The sequence below is a fragment of the Telopea speciosissima genome, chromosome 8 (genome assembly GCF_018873765.1).
Source record: "Telopea speciosissima isolate NSW1024214 ecotype Mountain lineage chromosome 8, Tspe_v1, whole genome shotgun sequence".
NCBI classification, from domain to species: Eukaryota; Viridiplantae; Streptophyta; class Magnoliopsida; order Proteales; family Proteaceae; genus Telopea; species Telopea speciosissima.
Genome location: NC_057923.1, coordinates 15,313,061 through 15,329,697, shown reverse-complemented (window position 1 = coordinate 15,329,697; position 16,637 = coordinate 15,313,061). Strand labels below are relative to the sequence as shown.

The 16,637-nt window shown below is 38.4% G+C and overlaps 1 long non-coding RNA gene across 1 annotated transcript; it reads left to right on the top strand.

The window, feature by feature from the left end:
• The first annotated feature begins 13,230 nt into the window (after positions 1-13,230).
• Positions 13,231-15,649, top strand: LOC122670503. Its single transcript, XR_006334218.1, has 2 exons — positions 13,231-13,386; positions 15,533-15,649. It is a non-coding gene; the product is annotated as an uncharacterized LOC122670503 (long non-coding RNA).
• Positions 15,650-16,637: the final 988 nt, after the last annotated feature.

Below are 16,637 nucleotides of genomic sequence, written 5' to 3'. Positions count from 1 at the left end.
TCAGCTTTGCCATTTCAGTGTCAGACATTGCACTTGAAATAACATTTAATGCATTTATATTGCTCACATATCTCTTCTGCTCTTCTAGGTTAGTTGATGATGCAGAACTGCTTCCCAGACGTCATAACCAAGAGACCCTAGGCAGAATTCCTTCTTTTCCAAAATGTGAAGTTTCTCCCATCAAATTGTGGTGCCTTTTCAGCATGACCATCACCTGAAGCCATATTGTTCTTCTGATCTCCCAGCTACTTATTAAGCCTCACTGCATAGTGGTTTTGATACCACTTGTTGAACTAGGCTTCACTATTGAGAGGGAGTAAATCAGTAGTACTTTAAAAATTCCTCTCCAACACAAATAAGTCCCACTGATGGTCACCAAACTGAAACATACACAACGGGTTGCCAAGAACTGATTCAAGTCACCTTTAAACACCACTAGCTGGGTGTAGGAGCAACGGATGAAGATAGATCCGCGACCTCTTTCTGGCGTGGTGCACCCGGGTATGGGAGCGGTGCGGGGATTGTTGTTGATGGTGTAGGGAGTCGCCACCTAGATCAGGGTCTAGGACCCACAAATGGTGCCCGTTCTTCAGAGAAGGGCGCGAATTAACTCCAATGACTCAATGGATGGTCTGCTCTACATCTCTAGGTAGGTGTCAAGTTACGGGCTGGGAAGGTGTTAGGCACCCAGCAAACGTCCGAACGATGGCCGGTCTTCCTAGACCAAACTCTATTGTATACTGTTGTGTTATGCGTATTATGCACCTAATTAAACTATTTTATTTTTTGTGTTTTGATTATCTTTGTTGAAATTTATGGACCTAATTAGGCTAATTAAAATTAATATTTTAATCCTAATTACTACCCCTAAGTTAGGTGATTATGTAGAGCCAAAATGGCCAAAATTATGAAAATGCCCCTCGAGGACCAAAATATGTACAAAGGCAAGAAATCACATTTAAATGCTGAAATGATTAAAATATGATTAATGGCATGCATGTGAATCATTAAAATATATACAATGCTACAAAATGGTAAAATTACCAAAATACCCCTATTAAGGCAAAAATACAAATATGCATGAAAATGCAAACTTATACTTAAAACATGCTTATGAAAGTTAAAACATACAAATAAAGTGATAGAAACCTTTCCAGGGCCCTAAATATGATTTGGTCGTAAAATGGCCAAAATACCCCTGAGGGCAGAAGTGACTTTTCATGCATGGTTATGATTCATGGTGGGCATGTATGCATATGAAAACATTCTAAAACAACTTAAAACAGAATTTAATGCTTAGAAATGTATTTTTTTCTGATTTTCTTGGATTTTCACAATAAATAGAAAAATGACATCTACATCCCTAACATGGTAAGGAACACCTATGAAAATGATCAAACATTCATGTCAGTGATTAATGAGCCCATAAAATCAATCCTGATGAAATATGTATCCCATAATTTTTTTGTGAATTTTTATACATTTATACTATGTTTAATATTTTCTGAAATGCTAAAAAGAAGGGAAAACAAAGAAAAATACAAAATCCCCATCACAGATCCGAATTGGGTCAAACCAGAGACCACACCCACTAATCAAAACATGATATTTAACATGGTCATAATGATTTTGTCCAAATCCCCACCCACAGGTTCAGATTTTACATAATCCAAAATCCTTCACAGGGACAAAAATATCACAAAAACCGTGATTTGGAGCTTGAGAAAATTAAGGGACATCAAGCACAGTGGGGAACATCTTCCCTAACATTATCAGAAATTTACCACTCTTGTGTTATTTTTGAAGATTTTTTAACTGAAAACAACCTCTTTTAACTAAAGAAAATCAAAAGAAATACATAAAAACTAAATAAAGATATATAAAACCTACCCTTGAAGTGTGGAAGTGTCTGGGCTCAGTCTACATATCCTTGGATGGCCGGAATTATCGTCGGAAGGCACCGAAAGCCACTCCAAGTGTGTTTGTCCTGAATGGCAAGAGTGGTGAATAAGGGGTATTTGAGGAATTTTATATGTCTATGGAAGCATGATATGGAGATGTCTCTAGAATGGATGGACAGAGGGGAGAACGAACTTCACAATGATAATTTTTTCATGAATTTTCTCGGTCCCTAACCTCTCTAAAACACCTCCTATTTATAGGAAAAAAGTGTTCGAGGAAAGGTCTCAAAGACCCCTAGTACATTAATGGCTAGGATAAGGAGTGATGGGCTGGCTTGCGTGTGGCCAGGCTTGCTGCGCAGCCCGGGCTTGCGTGTGCCTAGGCTTGCTGTGCAGCCTTATCTTGGCTCAGGCAAGTGGGCATGAGGCCATCAAGCCGTGTGTGGCTCAGCCTAAATGGTGGGGGTTTGTCCCCTGCCGATAGTCCAGCTAGGCCGGGTCAGACTGGGTTGACCCGGCTCGGGTCAACTCAGTTTGTCCCACTTTTTATTTTTTTATTTTTTTAGATATTCCTTTTAGAGATTCCATTTTAAAGGTCCACATTCAAGCATCAATATCTTTTTATCCGAATGGCCGATTTTGATGCGCCACATATCGCCGTGAAGGTCTCAACATGTAGTTTCCATCCGTGTGGCAGATATGGTCAGATTTTGCCTAAAAATGGCACAGATATCGAGGAAAGCATGTAAATGGTGTTTCACACTGATCAAGGTCTAAATGATACCGGAATTACATGAAATTTTATGTGTAAGCATAATATGACCAAATAAAGTTATCCAAATGGTTTCAGGTCACATCGGGTGGCTTGGGTACCAAGAACCATGCCAGGGGCAAAATGGTCATTTTTATAAAAGTTATCCGATTTGGCCGAAATTTTTCGTGAAAGCTTAATATGACCAAATAAGGTCATCCAAAGTGTTTTGGGCCAAATCGGGCAGTCCAGATACCGAGAACTAGGCCAGGGGAAAGACAGTCATTTTGACAAAAAGGCGTCAGATTGGAGTGAAATTTCACATGTGGGCTTAAAATGGTTAAACAAGGCTATCCTAGAGATTTGGGCTCTACTTGGGACAATTTGGTTACAAAAAATGGGGTAAGGGTAAATTGATAATTTTCTACCATTTGGTCACCACGCAAGTCAGTCGAGCTTTAATCATCATCGCCGAGTCACACTTCTAAGGTGCCAAAATTCGACGTCTACACTGGGGCACCCCATTGGCCAGCTACAATTCGTGTGTGCTCCCACCTACCACCAAGATTGATTAGGTCTACCTGGAGTAGCACACCCACTCTGTATACACCATCAGTCTCAGATGAGTCACAATACATGTTCTATAGGGTAAATCTCGATGATATATTCTTGATAATTAATAGGTCAGTAAGATTGATAGATTCCTGATAATTAATAGATCAGTGTCGGATTGGTCCCTATGCATGTTCCTCTACCCTTGCCTTTTTCTTTCAATATTTAGAGTTGAGTATAGCTCATTAGTTAAAACCATCTTGATCCCTTCCTCACTTATTTACCTCTCTGTTCGTGTTCGTCTAAGATAACTAAATGAGAAGATCAAGGCTATTGTTGTGGTGTTACCTATCAATTTTCTATGTTGTCTTTTATTCTTCTTCTTCTTCATTGGAATAATATTCATGTCTCCATGATCACATGTCTGCTTTGCTTCAACTGAAGCATGACCATTAGCAATCATGTTCCTATAGTTATGACACTCTCAAGTCTTGGAAGCTAAATACCAATTGTTGTTCATGGGCGGGTGTCATCTATGATGGACTCACTTGTCATGTGATTGGTCTCAACCTCAGTTCATCTGGACTATGTGGTTCTATTAATGCCAATAGCAGCCTCTTCCACCTTTCTAACCTCCAAACACTCATTCTCTCTGACAACTATTTTGAGGGCTCTATTTCGTCTAGGTTTGATCAACTCTCCGAGTTAACACATCTTGACCTCTTTTTGAAATGTTTCTTTTTTTTTTTTTCTCAAATCCCATTAGAAATCTCACGGTTGACAAACTTGGTTTCTCTTAATCTCTCCGTCAACACAGGGTTGAAACTTGAAAACCCCAACTTGAGAACTCTCATTCAAAATCTAGCCGGTTTGACGGAGCTTCATCTCAATTGGGTGAACATGTCTTATCATGATAATAATAACTGGTATCAGAGCTTATCATCTGTGCTCCCTAACCTTCAACTATTATCATTGTTCAACTGTTCAATTTCATTAAGGCGGCCCGTGGATGCATCCCTTACAAACCTCCATCCCTCTCAGGACTCTACTTAGATTTCAACAATCTATCTTCCACGTTATAGGATCTTTTAGGGAAACTCCCTTCTTTGAGAATACTTGTGCTCTCTTCTACAGAGTTATACAGTGAGTTTTCAAGAAACTTTTTCGGCCTACAACTAGACCTACAATATTTGGACTTCTCTGATAACTATCTTCTCTCAGGTTATGTGCCCGAATTGTCGTATGTAAATTCTATGCGATATTTGGACCTGAGCTCAATAAAACTCTGTAAAAAGTTGCCAAAGTCAATCAGAGATCTTAAGTTGTTGGAGAGATTGCCCCTTGATAATTGTAGTTTATTTGGGTCAATTCCTTCAATCCTGTCTTCTTTTGTAAATCTTACTAGTCTTAGTTGATTGTCTCTGTTATCTAATACTTTGACTGATCAAATCCCTTCATTTTCAATGATAAAATTTTCAATCTTCAGTATTTATTTTTGAGTAACAATTTGTTTTAAAGACTGATCCTATCTTCTTTTGTAAATCTTACCCAACTTGAAAAATTGGATCTTTCATATAATCATTTTCTTGAATCAATAATTCCTTCAATCCCGTCTTTTTTTGCAAATCTTACCCAACTTGGATTTCTGAATCTTGAATGTAATAGTTTGATGGGCTAAACCCCTTTCTGTTTCAAGAATGAATTTCCCAATCTTTGGTTTCTACGTTTAAGAAATAATTTGCTTCAAGGACCAATCCAGTCTGCTTTTGCAAATCTTACCCAACTTGAAATATTGGATCTTGCATAAAATAATTTTACTGGTCAAATTTATTCTTTCTTCAAGGATAGATTTTCCAATCCTCAGACACTAGTCTAGAGGTACAATTTGCTTAAGGGAAAGATCCCTTCATTTCTACTATCTCTCCCATCATTGAAGTATATAGATTTGTCGCATAACCATTTCAATAATATACTCGATGATGATAATGTATTCTCCCACAACACTAATTATAAACTGGTTGGAAAATTTCCTATCTCCTCACCTTGTACTACTGGAACTAATATTGAATCTTGTATTTCTTGTTTTGTCCTATAATAAATTGAGCGGGGTGTGAATTTGTAAAGTGTTTTAATCGTTTGATTGACAATCTACCTATCGTAAATCTAGAGCAAAACAACTTGCATGGTCCCATTCCTGATACTTACACCAAAGTATGCAAAGCAAATGTTCAAACTCAATGGGAATCAACTTCAGGGGAAATTACCAAAATCACTAGCAAATTGCACGAATATGGAGGAGTTAGATCTTGGGAATAACCAGTTACGTGGGACCTTATCCTTCTGGAATTCACGAGGTCAAAAAAAACAAACAAACCACAACACACAAATATACGTGGTTCGCCTATAAGCCTACACCCATGGTGCAATACCCATATGATTGAACTATACAGTGACATAGAGATGGTGTATCAATCATTATAGATTCTTCTTCTTTGTTCTTTATGATATTTTATGCCGATATGAGCTAATAAAATTGGTACATGGTTATATTGCTACAGGTACTGCCTATTGCGAGTTTGATTTCAAACCAGACACTTTTTTGACATGATCAAGCTAATAAAGATTGGTACATGGTTATATTGCTGCAAGTAACGTCCATTTGAATACTAATGTCAATGAGTTATTGCTAAATTTTGTGTGTCTACTGGAGTTGCTTGGTGATTCAAAGCACTCCTTGTCTAAGGTGTTCATTGATTGAAGACATAGAGCAAAGTACAAATATTGTTTATTTTGTTTTTGAATTTTAATAATTTCTCATAGGTTGTAAGTGTCCTTTGGGGTAAGGTAGACTAAATGTAATAAGTTTCAAACGGTCATTTGTACAAGTAAACTTAAACTGTTTTGGATTCTGTCATTATTTCATTGTTTTTAGGGATGAATGTTCTCTTCTTTCTTTTTTTTTTTGTGGAAGTCTTATGTCTCTTCACATCAATAGGTTAAGAACAGGTTAAAGGATCTGCACCACAAAAATAACAGGTTAAAGCATTAGGTAAATAAATTTTTTTTTTTAAATACTATATGTAGCGGCGTTTCTTACTAAATGCCGCTAAGTATGTACCTTCTACCGGCGTTTAAGAAACGCCGTTCTAGGAAATTTTACCGGCGTTTATTAAAACATACTGTAAATAAATCATAATTATACCAACGCTTACAATCTATAGCGACATTTCAAAAAACGCCGTTATAAATTACATATGGCGACATTTGTTAACAAACGCCGGCAAAAAATCTCACTTGAATCACCCAAATCGAAGTTGAAATTGCATTCACAACTTCATTTATTCTCACCATATAACCAGAAAAGTCTTCATCAACATGCATCTTGAGTGCTTCAAACTGCCCTCTATACACTTGCAATTTAGTCTTCTTGATCTTGCGGTCAGCTTCATATATGCTAATGAGTTTATCCCACATCCGTTTGGCTGAAGTGCATGTCATCAACTTTGTCATTTCACTATTAGACATTGCATTTGAACTAACATGTAATGTATTTCTATTGCTCACATATCTCTTCATCTCTTCTGGGTCAGTTGATAATGCAGAACTGCCTCTCAAACATCATAACCAAAAGACCTTAGAAAGAATTTCATCATTCTCTTCTAAAATGTGAAGTTTGTCCCATCAAACTATGGTGCCTGTCGACATGACCGTCACCTGAAGTCATATTGTCCCTCTGATCTCCCAGTTACTGATTAAGCCTCACTAGGTAGTGGCTCTGATACCACTCGTTGAACTAGGCTTCACTACTGAGAGGGCATGAATCAGTAGTTCTATAAAAATTCATTTCCAACACAAATAAGTCACACTGACAGTCACCAAACTGAAACACACACAACGGGCTGCCAAGAGCTGATTCAAGTCACCTTTAAACACCACTGACTGGTACACCTCATTGGCCAGCTACAATTCGTGTATACTCCCACCTACCACCAAAATTGATTAGGTCTACCTGCAATAGCACACCCACTTTGTACACACTGCAACACTTTACAAAATCCAAAAAAAACAAATAAACCACAACACACAAATATATGTGGATGTACATCCTTAGTGCAATACCAATAATGGGTTTCGTATTTGCATAAATACTCTTCAATACTGTAACAACCGATATGGCTTCGGTCCCTGATCGTACAAGAACGTGTTAGGTCCTCCTCATTTATGAGGGCCAGCCACCGCCCTTGACAAATGGGTTGGGCAGTGGTGTGTTGTGTAAAAAAATCAAGAAAAAATAAATGAGAAGAAGAAAGAAAGAGAAGAGAGTTAAGAGAAATAGGACAAAAGGGTTTTAGCCATTAAATGAAGGAAGGAAATGAGGAGGGGGGTGCCTCCCACTGATTTGTCTACCCCTTGATTGTTCAAACATCATGTTGAACGTGGGAAATTCTTCCTTGCCATTTCCTATAAATAAGGGGTACGGGCAAGGGTTCTCTACACAGATTGAACACACAAGTTCAAGAGCTGTGAAGGGGAGTGTTTTTTTGGAGTTATTGGGTTTAGTGCAATCTCTTCAGCGGTTTGAGAGTGTGTGTTGAGAGAGGGTGTATAAGGGGTATCCGACTTTGGATACACGGTTAGATTTGGTTTAAATCCAAGTGTTATTTACTTGTACGATTATTGTCTCAGTTCTCTCATATTGAAGAAGTCCCAATTACTTCTGTGGATGTAGACATTGTTGAACCACGTAAACACTTGTGTCTATGAGTTTGTTTGCTTTTATCATTTTTATACTCTCTTTGTACGCTCTCACTTTATTTTAACGTGGGTCCCACACATGGTCACTATTCACATTTACTATTCATGTATTACTATTCACATGATACTATTCACAGTTACTATTCACATACTGCCATATTTTCTCCAATTTTTTTTGCACACAGGTGGAAAAGGATTTCTGCACTTTTCCCAACAGAACGAAGGGCACCTACCCAATGACTCACAACCCTTATTATGAGTACCTAAGTATGTCTATGCTTTTTATCAAACACCTTGAGAGCAACAACTCACAAGGGCATTACAATGAAATGAAATACTTTAAAAAAACACTACAATCTCAACATCGATTACTAGGCATTCAATACATTAAACAACTTGCCCTATGATCTAGCAATTGGTTCTTGGAAAACTACCTCATATACATCATAACTAAGAGAACCTAGGTAGAATTCCATCATTCTCTTTCAAAATGTGAAATTCGTCTTATCAAACTGTGTTGTCCTGCCAACATGACCATCACCTAAAGCCATATTGTCCCTCTAATCTCCCAACTACTAATTAAGCCTCACTGGGTAGTGGGTCTGATATCACATGTTGAAATAAGCTTCACTACAAAGAGGTCACCGAACTAAAACACACACAATGAGCTGTCAAAAGCTGATTCAAGTCACCTATAAACACCCTTTACTGGGGCACCTAATTGGCCAGCTACAGTTTGTGTGTACTCCTACCTATCACCAAGATTGTTTAGGTCTACCTGGAGTAGCACACCCACTCTGCACACACCACAACACTTCACAAATTTTATAAAAAAATAAAATAAAAAAAAAAAACACAAACCAAAACGCACAAATATACATGGTTCAGCAATAAACCTACACCCACAGTGCAATACCCATAATGGGTTTCTTATTTGTATAAATATTCTTCAACACTGCAACAGATATGGCTTCGATCCTTGATCGTACAAGAACGAAGGGCACCTATCCCAATAACTCACAGCCCCAACTGTGAGTACCTAAGTCCGTCTAGACTTTTTATCAAACACCTTGTGAGCAACAACTCACAAGGGCATTACAATGAAATGAAATGGTTTAATACACACACCCCAATCCCAACATCGATTACTAGGCATTCAATACATTGAACAACATGTCTTAGGATCTAAGAGGGGGGTGGATGAGTAGTCTTTTAAAAATTTCTTTACAACACAATTAAGTCCTAGTAACAATCACCAAACTGAAACACAACGGGCTGCCAAGGGCTGATTCAAGTCACCTTTAAACACCACTGGCTGGGGTGCCCCATTGGCAGCCTACAGTTCGTGTGTACTCCCACCTACCACCAAGATTGTTTAGGTCTACCTGAAGTAGTACACACACAACCCTTTACAAAGTACAAAAAAAAAACAAATCACAACACATAAATATATGTGGTTGGGCAATAAGTTTACATTCGCGGTACAATACTCATAATGGGTTTCGTATTTGCACAAATACTCTCCAACACTATAATATTAGATATGCTTCGGTCCTTGATCGTACAAAAACAAATGACATCTACCCAAAAAACTCACAACCCCTACTGTGAATATCTAAGTCTATCTCGGCTTTTTATCAAACACCTTGTGAGCAATAATTCACAAGGACATTACAATGAAATGAAATGATTTAAAACAAACACCACAATCTCAACATCAATCACTAGACATTCAATACATTAAACAACATGCCCTATGATCCAAGAAATTAAACGTTTGATAAAAATCACCTAAGTGACTAGCACTTGAAGTTCTCCACAGCATCTATGTGCTCTATCAAGCTCTTTAAACCTTCAATGGTGTGATCAAACTTGAAATATGTTCAATCCAAGCCTCCAAGTGATACAATCACCAAAGAACTACTGATTTTCGATTCTAAGCCACTCTTTTGCTCAAACACACTGTTCCAGCACCTTCTTGTTCTGCTGAAAAAAACCCCACTTGAATCACCCAAATCGGAATTGAAATTGCTTCACAAATTCAGTCATTCTCACCGTATAACCAAAAATGTCTTCATCATCATGCAGCTTGAGTGCTTCAAACTAACCTCTATACACTTGCAATTTATCTTCTAGATCTTTTTGTTGCTCACATATCTCTTTTTCTATTTTGGGTCAGTTGATGATGCAGATGTAGCTATATTTTCTTGCAAAACTGCCTTCCAGACATCATGTCAAGTTATGGTCATTTGAAGTTCCAAGGGTAAGATTGTAATTTTAAGGCCCTTTCGTGACAAGTCCCACAACACTATTTAAAATCGTGAGAGTTTTATGCATCACTGACCTGTCGGCAAGAGCAAAGGCTGTAGGATTATCAAGATTTCGTTGCCTTTAATGTAGATCGTCAGATCTTTTTTTTTTTTTTTATTTTAGAAAACTTCTGATGTGTCATATCCAACAGAAGGGCATCTTGAGAGATGTGTACAGTGCTCGTGTGCTTTACCAAATTAACTCCACACTTTGACAAAGTGATAGATGTGACACCGCCTACACATGGATATATCCTTTTGTGCCTAATAAAGATCTCTCGAAAGGAATCTCCAGTTCACCTTCTTTTAGGTACTTCATTGCTTACCGAGGCATATTTACACGTCCAATTAAATGACTACCGCAAGAATCCAACGCACGTACCCATGCCGCACTCCATTGGATCGGAATCAAAGCTAACGTGGCTCAATCTAATCCGTTAAATTCAAATCGATGAACTTCTTCTATTTACAACAAAACCCCTCCATCAATTTTTATAAATTATTACGATACCCCTCCGAACTTTGATGTTTATTTTTATGGGTTTTTTACTTTTCATAATTGCAAAATAAAGGACATTTCATTTATTCTGCAGAGAGAAGCTTCTATAGGTGAAAAGCTTCAAAAAAAAAAAAACCCAAGTATGGAGAGTATGTCTTGCCGCAAGGGCCTTGCACCCACGACCATGGTTGGCATGCCCACGCACGCAGGTGCCTTTGCGGGCATGCCGCCCAGCGCGTGCGACTGCCATGCCATACGCCCCTATGTGGCCCTGTGCCGCCCATGCGCGTGTGCCATGGGGGCCTTGTTGCTACCCAGGTCTGCCCAGGTACTACTGCCACTGTAAACCTGTGCTCAACTCAACTTCAAAGGCCATGTCGCCTATCTTTGCCACATCACACCAATATACCACATCACCCAAAATACCAAAATATCACCTAAATTACCAAATTGCCCTTGGACATCAAAACACATCAAAATCATATCAGAAACATGTGCAACCATTCCAAACACATTTTCAACACTTCAAGCACCTTCCAAACACCAACACTATTGTATTGTTGCCAATAATGACAACATATACGCTGCAAACATTGCCAAAACTCAACACCTCATAGGCTAGGCATGATCGTATTTATAAATGGTCGGTCGGGTACCGGTCTATAATCGGGCTTGTACTAAACTGGCTATAAACAAACTAAAACATGCCTATAAATGGGTTCATACTAGGGGTGTAAGTTTGGTCCTGTCGGCCTGAGCCCATCCTGGCTTGCCCTGAGCCTGAACAGGGCCTGGGTTGGATTTTTCAACCCTGAGGGCGGGTTAGGGTTGAAATTTTCAAGCCCTGGGTTAGGGCCGGACTAGGCCAGGATTGAGGCCTCAGGCTAATCCCAGCCCGGCCCGGTGTTAGGTTATACTTTACAATTTATTTTTTACATTTTACAAATTTTTTTGTATCTAATTATATATTTGTTTACCAAAAAAAGGGTAATTTATCTATTGAATGGAAATATTTATAATTTTAAGATTGGATTAAGATTTTTAACCCAAAAAAGTCTAATAGTCATTTGAGTATGAAACAAACCAATACTCAATCACATGTGTCTCATTTTTTTTCATGCATAGGAGGACATAAATGGCACAAAGTAGGGCAAGTCAGGGCCAACCCATCCCTTGGCAAAATTAGGGTCAATCAGGGCTAACCCGGCCCAACCTGGCCCAATCAGGGTTAATCAGAGTAGGGTTGGGCTGGGCTGAGCCCAGCAGGGTTGGGCCTAGGTTGAGATATCTTAGCCCGACCTAGGGTCGGGTTGGGCTTGGGTTGAGCTAAGAGGACTCAGGGTTGGGCTAGGGTTTTAAAAAACCCAGCCTTGTTTCACTCCTAGTTCATACTAAATGGACAATAATCAGGCTACGCAAGTTTGGTCCATATAGCTTCTAATGAGATTCAATTTTTTGGGATGAAACAAGAACTTACTTGAATGAATGTTCATCATTGGGGCTAATGGCTAAATAAGTAAATCTCAAACTTATTTGGAGATCTATGGAGCTTAAATCTTAACGGACATATATATGATGGCATTTTGAACAATATAAATGACCTCGATTATGTGTTCCGTTTTTTTTTTTTGCCCATCAACTTCATAGTGCAATAATATTCAATTATCAATTCTATGTTTTTTGTGAACAACAGCTAGCTCGGTTGATTGGAGGCTTAGCGGTTGAAGTGCTTGCCTCCCCCAGGAGGTCATGGGTTAAAGTCTCCTGGTCACATTTGTGCCATATTAAGGCACTGTTTCGGTCGGGCACTCGTTGGTCCATCCCCCTTGCACTTTGAACGACATGTTTAGCTAACATGTTGGGCCAGTTTCAAGCTTTCACCGATCGAGACAAATCGGTCCTACCAGTGCGGGCTTAGAAATGACACCCCTACAAAGAGATATGTTCATAAGTAGCTACATTTGGCTCAAAAAATTGATACATTGGCCAGTTTGATCGAAATAGCCAACTTTGCTCACCACAGCAAAAGCCAGTGGTTTGAAGGGATACAGATTACAACAGATATTCTGTGAATAAATCCTTCTCTTCTCCCTTGAAGTACTATTTACAAGCACTAGACAAATTTGAGTGATTTACAAAGATAAAAAAGCAAATTAAGAATTCTATTCCTAAGAAATGTATATTGACCGTTGGAAGAAACTCATATTATTTGATAAAATTAATGATTTGCCGTCAAAACGTATGGCTGAGGAGTGAGATAGATTACAGAAGCCAGAAGGGTTAGCTGGAGCTGGAGGACCAAACGTTGAAGATAAAAATAAACCCAGAACAAGGATTACAGGTGTCATGCGTTGGTTCATCGTCTCATTTAGTTGGGATTTGTCTTTGACTGCTGACTTGTGGAAGACACGAAACAGTTAAGGGTAACCCTGAAAACATTCGAACGGTTAAATTTGAAGAAAATATAGAGAGAGAAGAAGAAGAACAGGAAAAGAGAGAAATGCCGACAGCAGCTTCGTTGTGTTCGACTGCTACTCAATCCCAAATCAATGGATTTGGTGGGGGCCTTAAACTTCGAAAGTCATCTATCCCTACTCCTAATTCAGTCACCTCGACAAGGTATCTTCCTAATTATGTTCATCCCCTCTGTTTTTTTGGGTGTTTGGTTTTGCGGGTCTTAGATGTTTAATGGTTAATTTGGTAGAGCCATTGGATACCCATTTCCTTTGCTTGATGTTATGAAGCTCAATGACGGAATTTCTTTGTGACTTGACTTTTAGGTTGTTCTAGTTAGACTGTAAAGGTATTTTTGTGAGAAAAGAAGCACAACTATTGAAACTCTGTTCTACTCCAGATAAGACAAGTTAGAATATGGACAAATGGGATCTGGATATGCAAAGGAAGATTTGAATATAGATCAAAGGATCTTACCTTGGTTAACGATAATTGGAATATTGGGCTCTCTAAATTGCATATTGGGTATTTGGGAAAATGTTAAGCTGAACTTAAAACAATGTATTTAATTTTTAGGGAAATTTATGAAACACCCCCTGAAAATGGGTCGAAACTCGGATCACCCCCTGAAATTTGAAAATACTCAGATCACCCCCCTGAATTAGAGCCCTATACTCAAATTAGACCCTACCGTTAGTTAACTGATGAAGTTAGCTAGTTAAATTTTTTTAAAACCCTAAACTACCCTTGAGAAGAGTAAATTACTATTTTACCCTTAAATCTAAAAACCCAACATGTATTTTTTTTTCTTTAATTAAAATAAGGAATGGGAATATTCCTTCTCCTCTACAACCACCATTGCCCCAGCCGCCGCCACCACCACCACCATCTCCACCACCATTACCGTCGTGCAGCCCCATCCCACATCATCCTCTTCCCGTGCAATCATCACTACCCCCTCCCCCTCTCTTTCTCCACCCTTTCCTCTCTGTTTTGCTGCTCTTCTTCTCCTCCTTCCTGTTGCCACCGCCACAGCCAAGATCGAAACCATGGCTGGGCTTAAGAACACCAACAACTCTTTTTTTTTGGTCAAACACCTGCAACTCAATCTCAAGGAGTTCACCGGAGGGAAAAAATAGAAAGAAGAGCTGAAATCATCCGCTGCTATTAGATTTACACAATTCGTTTTTTTTAATAAAGATTTTTTTTTCTTTAATTAAAATTGGGAAATCCATGTAGCCAAGGAAATAAAGGTTCAGGCAGAGAGGAAGAAGAGTTCAAAAGAGCCCTTTTCTTTTTCTTAATAGGTTTTTCATACTGAGCAGTATTTGATTGTCATCCTTTTCCTTCTGTTTCGGATCGGAGGGGAGGGCTTGGTCGCTCGTTTAATCTATTCGACGAATGAAATCTCAGTTTCTTTCGACTGTGAAGGAGTTCACTTACTAAATCTTGAGGTGTTACGCTTTTTCCCTCGTGCTGAGGGTGGAGTTTCTCTTCTTGGTTAGGGTTTGCTCTCCAGTTCTTGCTGGGTCTGCGATTAGCAGAGGCGCGGTTTCCTCGAGAGTGAGTCTGCCCTCCCGTGAGGGGAAGCGTGCTCCATCTTCAGATCTGTAGCAGGTTTCCGCTTCTGTGATCAAGGTTTGATGGTGTGTGTTTCGTTCTTTGGCGATCACTCTTTTGCAGGTTTGAGGTTTTTTTTTTCCCTTTAATTTGAGGTCGATTTTTGGCATTTTTGTGATGACGTTTTAATTTCCTTATATGTCTGAGTTAGTTTTTTTTTGTTGCATTTTTGGGATTGAAATTAATAGAAGTTGTACAAAATTCTGATTTTATGGCTTTCGGCACCCCGTATGTGTTAGATCTGATCGAATTGATTTGTTTTCAGTTGTTTTTTCATTGGAGTTGAGCTTTGATGCTGGAGTTGAGCAAAGCAGAGGTGGAGGTGGCGGTGCTAGGGCAAAGCAGAGGCGGTGGTGGCGGAGTTGCAAGGAAAGGGGTGGGGTATTTTAGGTTGAAGATGAAAGAAGGGTAGTATTATAAATTTATTCTAATGATTTAGTACAAGGGTAAAATAGTCCTTTTACACCAATAACTAACAGCATACTAACACCGTTAGTGTAGAGTGGGTGATCTGAGTATTTTCAAATTTCAGGGGGTAATCCGAGTTTCGACCCATTTTTAGGGGGTGTTTCATAAATTTCCCTAATTTTTATGTGGTCTATATAAGATGTTTTGTGTCCTTTAATATGGTCAACTGGTTTACATCCCAGTTTTCATATCATCATGTTGATTTTCTTTGTTAAAATTTCAGAAGAAAGTATCAGGTGACAGTAAAGGCATCAGCCCGCGTTGATAAATACTCTAAAAGCGACATCATTGTTTCTCCATCTATTCTCTCCGCTAACTTTGCCAAGTTGGGAGAACAGGTTTTCTTTTTGAACTGTAATTTTTCAATTTCTAGTTTGAAATTTTGTATGATATAATTGAGAGGAAAATTATGATTTATTGGGTTGCCTATGATGATTAGTTTGTTACTTATTTGATTAAGTTTGTTAATCTCATTTCATCTAAAAACATTTATCGGAGTAAATAAAATATAGAGGTGTCTGCTTTTATTGTTTTTCTGCAGTTTCTGGAACCGACACCTCGCATCAGTGTTGCACTTTTTGGTCTTCTATAGATGCACTATTATTCTTCTGGTAATTCGTTTTTCCTTTATTGCATTGGACTCCCTTTGGATCAAAGAAGGTGCCAGCGTTTTTGGGCATTATATCGTTTTTCATCCTGTTCTCAAATTCACTAAGGCTGGGTTTGTTACTTTGTTTAAGTTTTTGTTAAATGTTTTTTTCTATTTTTCAACCTAAAGCTTACTAAGCAAAAAAAAAATCTTAAAAGGAAAAAAGATAGGAAACACAGCATCAGTTTTCTGATATACTACTTTTAGTCTGACTACTGATATAATTTACCACTGATAGTGACATTTTTCCTTTCCTTCCATACCTATATATGGGTAATTTATGGGTAATTTTCACATACAACCGCTGAGGTTTGACGAAAGGATATTTTTTTCTCCCAGTTTTGAAAAATTCTATGTACCCCCTGAGGTTTGCAAACGGTAACAAATACACTCATTTCATCAGTGCATGACTAACAGTGTTAAAAACATGGGATGAAATGATAAAATTACCCTTACAAGAAAAACAAAAAAAAACGTGCAACTCATCTTCCCCTAATGCAGGCTATTTCATGAGCAACTCGATTGAGGTTTCCAAACATTTAAACTACAAGATCATAATTTATTATACAAATTAACAAGGACTACTGGACAAATAGTAAAAAACCCAGCAACAAAGCATAATAAGAAAAATTCAAGCTTCATTCAACCCATCTTAGAGAACTGAACACTATAGCAGAGT